This window comes from Chiloscyllium punctatum, chromosome 43 (genome assembly GCF_047496795.1).
Source record: "Chiloscyllium punctatum isolate Juve2018m chromosome 43, sChiPun1.3, whole genome shotgun sequence".
NCBI lineage: Eukaryota > Metazoa > Chordata > Chondrichthyes > Orectolobiformes > Hemiscylliidae > Chiloscyllium > Chiloscyllium punctatum.
The window spans coordinates 65,040,105-65,051,676 of record NC_092781.1 but is presented as its reverse complement, the minus strand read 5'-3'; the positions used below and the strand labels follow the sequence as shown (position 1 = coordinate 65,051,676).

The window sequence follows — 11,572 nt, the reverse complement described above, 5'->3', positions numbered from 1 at the left end:
CAATTGTCCATTAAATGCTGCAAACATTCCCTCATCAATCACTTCCTCAGCAAGTTCATTACACACGTAAAACACCGTCCCTCAAAAAATGCCGCACATGTCTTTTTTTTTAAAAGATCTCTCTTTTCATCATAAACATATGCCCTCTCGTCTTGACATTCCCCTCTTGCGAAAAGGCCGCCTTCGTTAACTCTAAACTTGTCTCTCAATAATTCATAAACTTCTGTCAGGTCGCCGTTCAAACCCCTAAGCTAGAGTGAAAACACTCTCAACTAGGAGAAAGTGAGAACTGCAGATGAGAGATCAGAGTCGAGAATGTTGTGCTGGGAAAGCACAGCAGATCAGGCAGCATTTGAGGAGCAGGAGAATCGACGTTTCGGGGAAGAGCCTGGTGAAGGACACTTGCGCGAAAAAAAAATATTTTCCTGCTCCTGGGATGCTGCCTTACCTGATGTGGTTTTCCAGCACCCCGATCTCGAATCTGAAAATAGTATCAGCCTATCCAGCCTTTCATTATAACTCAAACCTTCCACAGGCAATAAGCGTGTATACCTTTTGTGATACTACACCAATGAATAATATCATTCCTACAAATGGGCGACCAGAACTGGACATAATATTCCAGAAGACGCCTCATCAATGTCCTGCAAAACTTCAACATAACGTCCCAACTACTATACACAAAGGACTGAACAATGAAGGGAAGTATGTTAAATGCCTTTGAACCATCTTGTCTGTTGGTAATGCAAATTACAAGGAATTATGTACCTGCACACCGAGCTTCCGTGCTCTCCAACATATGCAAAGCCATATTCTTTTTGTTGTACCAAATGCAATATCTTCCATTTATCCAGATTGAACTCCATGTTACATTTTTCAGTACAACGACTCATTGGATTAAGATCCTTTTGAAACTTAGATAATCTTCCTCACTGTCTACAATTCTGGCGTCGCCTGCAAACCTACGAAGCATGCCTGCTGTGTGTTCCACTGTTTTCTCATATAGATCAATGAGTCATATTTACTTGCCGTGGCCGTGATTTAGCAGTGTGCAGATCATACAACAGTTAGTCATGCAATTAACCATGAGGAAGAAAGCCGCAGACTACAGGGAGATATTAAACAATTGGAAATAGAACTGGTGAAAGCAATTCATTCCAGGGAACTGGGTGATAATGAAGCAAAATTAAACTTCAAACCCGCTGCCCACGCGACAGTTATGTTACACAGCTGTCTTAGCAAGATGCAATGTAGATTGCTGTTATTATAAACTGGAACAAATTTTCCCTTCTGCCCCGCCTTTGACCAGAAGCACTCCCAACCTCGGAATTGCTTACGCCTCTAAACCGTCATAGAAACACCGTGCTTTCTCCGGTTGCGTCACTTGAGCCATCGAGTATCTCTGCAACCTCATTCCCATCTTGATTTCAAGTTGTTTATTTGCGACTGCGCCACTCAGTTCCTCTGATTCTGGGGCAGGGAACTGGGACTATGTGGCAGCAGGGGTTACTGCCTTGTGTGGGGAAACTCGTGAAGTAACCGATGTTAAACTGCATTGCTATTGAAATATACATTTCAACAAAAATTTGGTAACAACAATGACTGCAGATGCTGGAAAACAGATTCTGGAATAGTGGTGCTGGATGAGCACAGCAGTTCAGGCAGCATCCAAGGAGCAGTAAGATCGACGTTTCGGGCAAAAGCTTTTCATCAAGAATTCAGGCAGAGAGCCTGAAGGGTGGAGAGATAAGTGAGAGGAGGGTGGGGGTGGGGAGAAAGTAGCATAGAGTTCAATAGTTAAGTGGGGGAGGGGATGAAGGTGATTGGTCTGGGGGGAGGGTGGAATGGATAGGTGCAATAGAAGATGTGCGAGATAGGTGGCTATCCAGCCCCATCTACGGCACTTTTTATTTCCCTTCCCAGGAACAAAGACACGGAGGAGTCAGTCCAAAACTTTTCATTCAACTTTGCAAAGTAGGGTGCTGTTCCCAAAGGTACACACACACAAGCATAGTAATCTCCACACATTATATACATGTATATGTGGGCTGGGTTTACTACTGCTGCCTTGACCAAGGAGTGCTCGGATTCCGCACTGTTTTCCTTTTTTGGGTTCTGGTGCCTGCGATTCTTTTATCATTCACTTGGCCAATCAGTGTTTGAGCTTCCCATTCTTCCCTTATATGGATGATGTTGTACAACTGTGGTTAAGGGCGGCCTCTCAACTATCGAGGAAAGTTGTTACAACTGTTTCATTCATATAAACGTGGGGGAGGTCCGGCAACAGTTTCGAGTGTCTGCTTGTGTTTACTATGAGGTAGAAAAGACTAAAAGGCAGCTAACCGTTTAAAAATTACACTACCCCCTACAAATCCCCCGTGTCTTTTCTTACGGCCTGTAATTTTTCAACCGTAAGTTTCTTCTCCAGGGCATTTAATAACTCCCGAGCTTGTTCATCAAACTGCCCTTCTCTAATACTACCCCCGCCCAAGAGGGATTCACGTTGTTCCATCTCGAGATTTATTCGTTCAACCTGCCCATAGGGAACATCCTTCTTAGTAAGGGCGGTTTCGATCAGTCGTTGAGTTAATCCCCGGACACAGGGAATAACGCAACACCCAAGGGCAGTGAGTACCCCTGCCACCACTATACATGAGACAAGAAAGGGAACGACCACCCCCGTCCATTTACCGAACCAAGCTTCCAACCAGTCCGTGAGGCCAGAGTCGATGCCCGAGTTTTCGGCCAGTTCGTCCGCCAATGTGGTGAGTCCATCCAGGGCGCGGGTGATGGACCCATCAGGGGCTGTGTTGTTGGGGATGAAAGTGCAGCACTGAGTGCCTATCATGACACAAACACCCCCCTTCTCTGCCAACATCATGTCTAAGGCCAACCTATTTTCCCACGCCATCCTACTAGTGGCGTCCAGTTGTTCTGCTATTCCTTTCACTGCATCCCGGGTATAATTAATGAACCTCTGCTGATTGTAGTAAATATAATTAATCCAATCCACATTCTTATTGATGGTCACCCACCAGAACAGTGACGACTCAAAACCCGCCGCTATCTGGTTCCTAGCCTTGTATTCGTCAGGAACACCCCTGGGGACCCCTATGGCATCTAAATATATGTTATCATCGAAAGAGGTCTCCAAAGCTCTCTCAGTTCTTCCACTAGAACGGGGTCGCTCTTGTTTTTCGAATACCAGGGTGAATGGGATGGCCAATTGAACGATCGCACAAGTGCCCGTCCATTATTGGGGCAGGGTCGGTCGCAGAACCCTCCCACCACAGTACCACCAGAGGTCTGCCCTAGGTACATGAATGTGGGAGTAATTCCCACCCCCGGTAGTTTCATTGACCAGCCGGATTGATCCGCTGCACTTGTCAAATGTCCCCACATCGTCGTCCCACTGTAGTCCCGTCCGAGAGACGCAGGCCTGGTGCGTACCCGTTACCCCTGAGAATGATGGCGGGCGGGGCGCCCCCTCAGACCTGACGGGGGGAAACTTCAAACTCAAGGGTCGACAAGTGGGGTCGTTCCAGGCCTCTCGGTCCTGGTACAGCCTTATCATGCAGTCCATGGCTCGTGGGTGTTTCTCCCATCCCAGCGGGAATGGGACCACCTGAGGGTTAGGGCGGGCACTCGTGCATGCGTAGCAATCACTCTTTTTCATGCTCCTCACAGTATATTTGACCCATTCCATCCAGGCATTCGCCTCCCCGTATCCCGTTTCTATTTCAAAGGTCTTTTCCAAATCCGTTGTCTCAATTATTCTAATCTTTTCCTGCTTATCAGTGGTGGATGAGCCCCCAGACTCAGCTTCAATGACCGTGATATACGTGCAGCACAGCTGCATTCCCCCCCATCCTGCATGGCCCCCAACTCTAATACCCAGTATTGTTCTATTAAGTCTCGCCTCGTTCTTTTCCAAGTTCTTTATGGTCAGATAAAGCGGATTGCACCGATTATGCCCACAATCTCGTCCAGGGGTGATGGGATCACGGACAACTGACACCATAGCCTGGACCCCGGGGGCTGGAGGCCTACTTAGGCCTTCCCTACCATGCAATTGTAATACTAACGTCTGACCCTGGAATCCCCTTTCTCTCTCTAGATTCTGCTTAGTTTGATTCAGTTGACTTTTAGTCCTACAGGGCACCAACTCACATAGGTCTAAGCTAAGTGTCTGTGTTGATTGGTTGGCAAGCACGGAGATGGTGAACCACTGACGGTCCTCTATTTGTTTCATCCGGAGGCCAAATTGGGTAACACGCACACTATGACCCAGCCCAAGGACAATGGCATAGCAAGTTAACAATACGATTGACCGCATTTTGTCGCGACACCCGTAGCCCGAGGGCACAGTTCCTTTAGACTCGCCAAAGTCCGATTAGTTCGTTCTCAGAGTCTCTGTTCCTTAGATGCCTTTGTCAGAGAGGTTCGTTCGTCCTCCGTCGGTTGTGGCACTGGTCCCTTGACTCGAGTGTAATGTGTCCAGCCCTTTTCGGCCGTACGGACAGCCGTTTCGGTCGTCAAAAGTACCAGGAAGGGACCGTCCCAAGTTGGTTCGAGGGTACGTTGCTTCCAGCTTTTAATCAGGACCCACTGACCCGGCTTGACGGTGTGCACCGCAAACTCGAGGGGCGGCGTCTGTGCCAAAAGTCCCTGTTGGCGTAAACGAGATAGAGCAGACCCCAGAGCCACCACATATTTTTGCACAAACATATCCCGAGACTCAAATACAGGAGGTTCCCCCTTCGGCCCATGGAACGGGAGGCCAAATAACATTTCGAAAGGGGAGACGCCCAAATCCCGCCTTGGCTGGGTGCGAATTTGCAACAGGGCAAGGGGTAGGCATTTGGTCCAAGGCAGGCCGATTTCACTAGTGAGCTTGGTTAGCTGCTTTTTGATGGTCTGGTTCATTCTTTCGACCTTGCCCGAGGAGGAGGGATGCCAGGGGGTGTGCAAATCCCAGTCAATCCCCATTGCTTGCACTACATTCTGGAGGACGGTCGAAGTGAAGTGGCTCCCCTGGTCAGAGTCAATAGCGCGGGGTAGCCCAAATCGTGGGATGATTTGCTCGAGTAGAATCTTGCTAACCTGAGTTGCCGTTGCCGTTGTAGTGGGGAAAGCTTCCACCCATCCTGTCAGGTGATCTACCACTACTAATAGATACTTCAGGCGACCTATAGGGGGGAGCTCAGTGTAATCTACCTGGATATACTCAAACGGCCTATAGGCCGGACTCCTACCCCCTTGTCTTGCATGCTGCCGCAGCCCCCTTTTGTTAATCTTTCGACATGTTATGCAATCTCCTGTTACCTGCTTGGCTACCGTGTACAGACCAGGGTGAGCATATCGGCGCAGGAAGGCATCACACAGTGCCTGGGCGCCCCAGTGACCCCCTTGGTGTAAACGGGCAATAATGTCCCGCGTCAACGGTCGATTTAGTAGCTGGCGGCCATCGGGTAAGGTCCACTTGCCTTCCCTATCCTTTGTACCCCCCAGAGACGCGAGAAGAGTTTCTTCTTTGTCAGTAAACGTGGGCACTTCGGTAATTTCGGATATCTGTGGAATCCTTACCAGGCAGTTTATTACATCCTTCCCCATCCCAGCCAATTTTGCCTGTTCATCTGCCAATTGATTCCCCAGGGTCTCTATTTTATCGTCTTTCTGGTGTCCTTTCACATGTACTACAGCAATCTCTTGTGGCAGCAACAAATCCTCCAAGATCATGGCTACTAGTTCCTCGTGGACCAACTCCTTTCCTCTACTATTTATCATTCCCCTTTCTTTCCAGATCTTCCCAAAGGTGTGTACTACCCCAAAGGCATACTTAGAGTCAGTGTAGATTGTCCCGGCTATTCCCTTTAAATTCCTCAGAGCTCGGTGCAAGGCGTACAATTCGCACGTTTGTGCGGACCAGGCATTCGGTAGCCGTCCACTTTCCACTAATTCCCAACCAGTCTCACTAATGACTGCATAACCGTTGTGTCTCTTCCCATCTATCACTCGAGAGGACCCATCAATGTACCACCGCCTACCTGCATGTAAGGGGGTATCCCTCAGATCTTCCCTCACTTTACTCTGGTACTCTATTATGTCTGAACAGCAGTGTTCCAGTTCTTCCTCCCCTTCCCCTTTCCAAAGAAAGTCCGCCGGGTTCTGGCAGCCCCCGACTTCTATTCGGAGGTCTTCTCGGTCTAACAATATGGCTTCATATTTCAGAATTCTCGAGTCAGTCAGCCACCTCCCAGCCTTCTGATTCAGGATAGTTCGAACCTGGTGGGGAGTAGTGACTGTCAAGGGGGCCCCGAAAGTCAACTTCCTGCTTTCCTCTACCAGCTTTGCCGTGGCTGCCACCGCTTGGACACACTCCGGCCACCCTCGGGAGACTGGATCCAGAATTTTTGACAGGAAAGCCACGGGCTTCCTTTTACCCCCCCAGTCCTGGGTCAATACTCCAAGAGCGGTTCCCTTTCTGGAGTTCACAAAGAGGCGAAATGTCTTACTAAAATCTGGCAAGCTTAAAACAGGTGCGGCCATCAATTTTCCTTTTAGGATTTCAATTAACTTTTTCTCCTCCTCCTCCCATTTTATTCTGTTGGGTGCCTCCTCAATGAGTTTTAGATACAAGTCTTTAGTAAGGGGGGCATAGTCGTCTATCCATAACCGACAATAGCCTAAGAGTCCCAAGAACTTCCGCAACTCCCTCTTGGTCGTTGGGAGGCCTAGTTCGATTATTGCCCGCACTCTTTCCGGACTTATTCGTTTCTGTCCCTGGCTTATCAAGTGTCCCAGGTACTTAACCTCTTTCTCAACATATTGGAGCTTCTTCTGACTCACTCTTAACCCCTTCTCAGCTAGGTAATTTAACAGGGCATTAGTCCCAAGTAGGACGTCCTCCTCCGCCGGTCCGGATAAAAGGAGATCGTCCACATATTGTATAAGCTTAAGGGATGGGGACAAGGTTAGTCCCTCCAATAATTGTTCCAGAATCTGCCCGAACAGAGTCGGGGACTCAGTGAATCCTTGGGGGAGTACGGTCCACCTGTACTGTTGTTTTCTGCCAGTATGAGGATCCTCCCATTCAAAAGCAAAAAGATCCCTACTGTCCTTGTCCAGGGGACACGCCCAGAAGGCATCCTTTAAGTCTATAACACTAAACCAGCCGTGGTCCGGGGGGATTCGCCTCAGAATAGTGTATGGGTTCGGTACCACAGGGTGCCGTACTTGGACAATTTTATTTACCTCCCTTAGGTCTTGGACCATTCGGTAGCTCCCGTCCGACTTCCGGACCGGCAGGATTGGGGAATTGTATCGTGACATACAGGGCTCTACCAATCCATCTTTTATTAGGTCTTCCATAACTGTCTTCAGGCCCTGCCTCCCTTCCCAAGAGATGGGGTATTGGCGCACTCTGACGTCGGGGCTCTGGGGCTTTAATTTTACCTCCACAGGTCGAATTGCGAGTCCCCCCCGGTTCCCTTTGGCGACCCAAACCCTAGGGTCTATCTCTGTCAATCGGGACTCACTAAGGTATGACATGGTAACGGCTAATTCTTCCTCTTCTCCCACTTCTATTCGCAATCCGAAACGGACTATCAAATCCCGTCCCAACAACCCATAGGGAAGATGGGGGAGGTGAAGGAGTTCCACCTGGAGTTCCTCCTCCTCCAGCCGCAAGGGTTGTGGTTCGAATATTCTCGCACTAAAAACCCCACCCTTAACTCCTGAAATGTTTAATGTTTTAGCTTGGAAGCCAACCCCCCTCGGATGGAGGGGAATTGAGGACCTGCCAGCGCCTGTGTCAACTAAGAAGGTAACATCTTGTCTAAATGGGCCCACCCGTAAATTTACCAGGGGTTCTTGGTAGGCCCGTGTTCCGATCCTCCCCTGACTTCCCTAATCCATTTGTTCACACTCCATTTCATACATCCCTTCTCTTTCCCTTTTAAACTCGGGACAATCCCTTTTGAAGTGTCCCAGTTTCCCGCAATGGTAACATCCAGCCTTCTGAGGGCGCTCAATTCCATAAGATCCTCCTCTCTCACTTCTGCCCCGTCTCGCTTCTCTCCCCCTCCAACTTTTCTTCGACGTTCCTCTTTCCACCCCATAATCTCCCTCCCCCATTCCGGTGGACTTACAAGCTTCCCGTACGGCTGCCACCATCATTTTTGTCTTATGTTTCTCCCTTATTACATCCCTCTGAACGTACACCTTCTGTGCTTCCCGTAATAATTCTGCAACATCCTTTTCAGCCCAATCCTCCACTTTCTGTAATTTCTTCTGAATGTCAGGCCATGACTTAGTCACAAAGTGCACCTTAAGCATGCTCTTGCCTATTTCCCCATCGGGGTCTAAACCTGAATACTTTCGCATGGACTCCCGCAAACGGTCTAAAAACTCACTCGGGGATTCATCCTTTTTCTGTCCAACTTCAAATGCTTTTGCTAAATTCCGCTGTTTGGGCACGCAGGTTTGGATCCCCCTGATTATAAGGCTTCTGAGGTCTGTCATATTGGCCCTTCCCCCCGCGTCGTTATGATCCCACCGGGGGTCCTCTAAGGGGTACTTCTGCTCTCCATGCTGAGGGCCGTCCTGATGCTCCCTATCCCAAATGGCCATTGCACTATTCCGGATCATAACAATTTCATCGTAATTAAATAGTATTCTCATCATGGCCTGCAGTTCAGCCCATGTGTATATACTGGGCCGCAGAAATTGGTCCAGTTGTATTCCCACACTGACGGGGTCGTCCAGTAGACGGGGTAGTTCATTACGGAGTTGCCGGATATCCCCAGAATTTAAAGGTTGTACTACGAACCCGGTCCGTTCGTTCCCAAACGGCACCTCTCGTAAGGGGTTCAGCTGTTCAATATTGTCACTCCTCCCAGCTCTCAATCCCTCTTCTCGACCTCTCCGCATCTCGAGTTGGACTGATTTCCTAGTGCCTGGGGTGAGTTCTGCGCCCTCTCCTGTGCCCCCCCCCCCCAGCAGTCCCTTCCTCACTGGTCGTAGCCTGCTAGGACTCGGAATTATCCGTCGCAGGAGGGAGGTCCGCACTGGACGCCTGGTCGTGCGCGGGTGGTATATACGGGGGCGGGGCAGACGGTGGCAAACCGTCGGTGAGGATGTCCCAAGACTTCTGGGGCTTCCTCGGGTCTGTTTGGGGAATCAGAGGATAGAGACGCGTGGGACTCTCGCCGTCGCCCGCCAACCAGGTGGCGGTATATTTGCTCTCCTCTGGGTCAAACGGTTGTTTTCTGTTAACATATACATTTAGGATTTGACACACCCAGTCTTCATCAGACCCATACTCGGGCCAAACTACCGAGGGGGCGCGGATAGGTTCTTTGCTCCATATAAAACAACAATATTTTATCATGGTCTCTTTCTTTAAGGCCTTCATTCTACTACTCTCCGTCCATAGACTTAACTTCCGACCTAATGGACTATCGGGGGGTATTTCTTTCCCATTTGCAGTCTTCCCTGACTTTTCCTTAGTAAATCTAGAAGTCTGATTTCCCATGGTTTATCTTCGGTCCTGGTCTTAAACGCCCAAAGCGTTTTCATAGATGACCGTCAAAACCACACGGCCAACAAGGAAGAACAAAAGAATCTCTTACCTTGATCCGTGCACGGAGTTGTCTGGCCTTTTTAAATGTGTGTACCCCCGTGTATAGTCACTAGCCGGTCGTCCCAGCACTCGTCCGTGTGTTCCTTTTCCAGGATTCAAAATTATTTTTAAATGAGCCGGGTCACATCGTCTCTTGGCCGACGGCCGACGGACCAAGCTGATCAGTGAGAAGTATAAATATATACTAGACGCGTCTTTGTTGTAATCAGGCTTGATCCGTGAGCCGAAGAGACTGCCCCCCGCCCCGGCAATAATTATTTCATCCCGGACGAGCCCCCAATTGGGCGACATAAGTGGCTGTCCAGCCCCATCTACGGCACTTTTTATTTCCCTTCCCAGGAACAAAGACACGGAGGAGTCTGTCCAAAACTTTTTCATTCAAAGGTACACACACACAAGCATAGTAATCTCCACGCATTATATACATGTATATGTGGGCTGGGTCTACTACTGCTGTCTTGACCAACGAGTGCTCGGATTCCCCACTGTTTTCCTTATTTGGGTTCTGGTGCCTGCGATTATTTTGTTATTCACTTGGCCAATCAGTGTTTGAGCTTCCCGTTCTTTCCTTATATGGATGATGTTGTACAACTGTGGTTAAGGGCGGTGTCTCAACTATCGAGGAAAGCTGTTACAACTGTTTCATTCATATAAACGTGGGGGAGGTCCGGCAACAGTTTCGAGTGTCTGCTTGTGTTTACTATGAGGTAGAAAAGACTAAAAGGCAGCTAACCGTCTACCCCCTACATGCTTATGTTTTTTATAAGTTAGAAAAGACTAAAAGGCAGCTAACCGTTTAAAAATTACACGACCCCCTTCAAATCAAAATTAAACTTCAAACCAGCTGCCCACGCTCCAGTTGTGTCACTCAGCTGTCTCAGCAAGATGCGCTGTAGATTGCTGTTATTAGAAACGGAAACAGATTTTCCGTTCTGCCCCACCTTTGACCAGAAGCACTCCCAACCTCGGAATTGCTTGGGCCCAAACCATCATAGAAATACCGTGCATTCTCCGGTTGCGTCACTTGAGCCATCGAGTACCTCTGCAACCTCATTCCCATCTTGATTTCAAGTTGGTTATTCGCGACTGCGCCACTCAGTTCCTCTGATTCTGGGGCTGGGAACTGGGACAATGTGGCAGCAGTGGTTACTGCCTTGTGTGGGGAAACTCGAGAAGTAACCGATGTTAAACTGCATTGCTATTGAAGTATACATTTCAACAAAAGCTTGGTAACAACAATGACTGCAGATGCTGGAAACCAGATTCTGGATTAGTGGTGCTGGAAGAGCACAGCAGTTCAGGCAGCATCCGAGGAGCAGTAAAATCAACGTTTCGGGCAAAAGCTCTTCATCAAGAATACAAGCAGAGAGCCTGAAGAGTGGATAGATAAGTGAGAGGAGGGTGGGTGTGGGGAAAAAGTAGCATAGAGTACAATAGTTAAGTGGTGGAGGGGATGAAGGTGATAGGCCGGGAAGAAGGGTGGAATGGATAGGTGAAATAGAAGATAGGCAGCTAGGACAAGTCAGGACAAGTCATAGGGACAGGGCTGAGCTGGAAGTTTGGAAATGGGGTGAGGTGAGGGAAGGGGAGAGCAGGAAACTGTAGAAGTCCACATTGATGCCCTGGGGTTGAAGTGTTCTGAGGCGGAAGATGAGGCGTTCTTCCTCCAGGTGTCTGGTGGTGAAGGAGCGGCGGTGAAGGAGGCCCAGGACCTCCATGTCTTGGGCAGAGTGGGAGGGGGATTTGAAATGTTGGGCCACGGGGTGGTGTGGTTGATTGGTGCGGGTGTCCCGGATTTGTTCCCTAAAGCGCTCTGGTAGGAGGCGCCCAGTCTCCCCAATGTACCGGAGACTGCACCGGGAGCAACGGATACAATAAATGATATTGGTGGATGTGCAGGTTACAAAAGCTGCACTGTCCCTGGAGTCT

At 49.1% G+C, this 11,572-nt stretch overlaps 1 pseudogene; it reads right to left on the bottom strand.

The window, feature by feature from the left end:
• Positions 1-1,983: 1,983 nt before the first annotated feature.
• Positions 1,984-5,290, bottom strand: LOC140466531 (uncharacterized; annotated as a pseudogene).
• Positions 5,291-11,572: the final 6,282 nt, after the last annotated feature.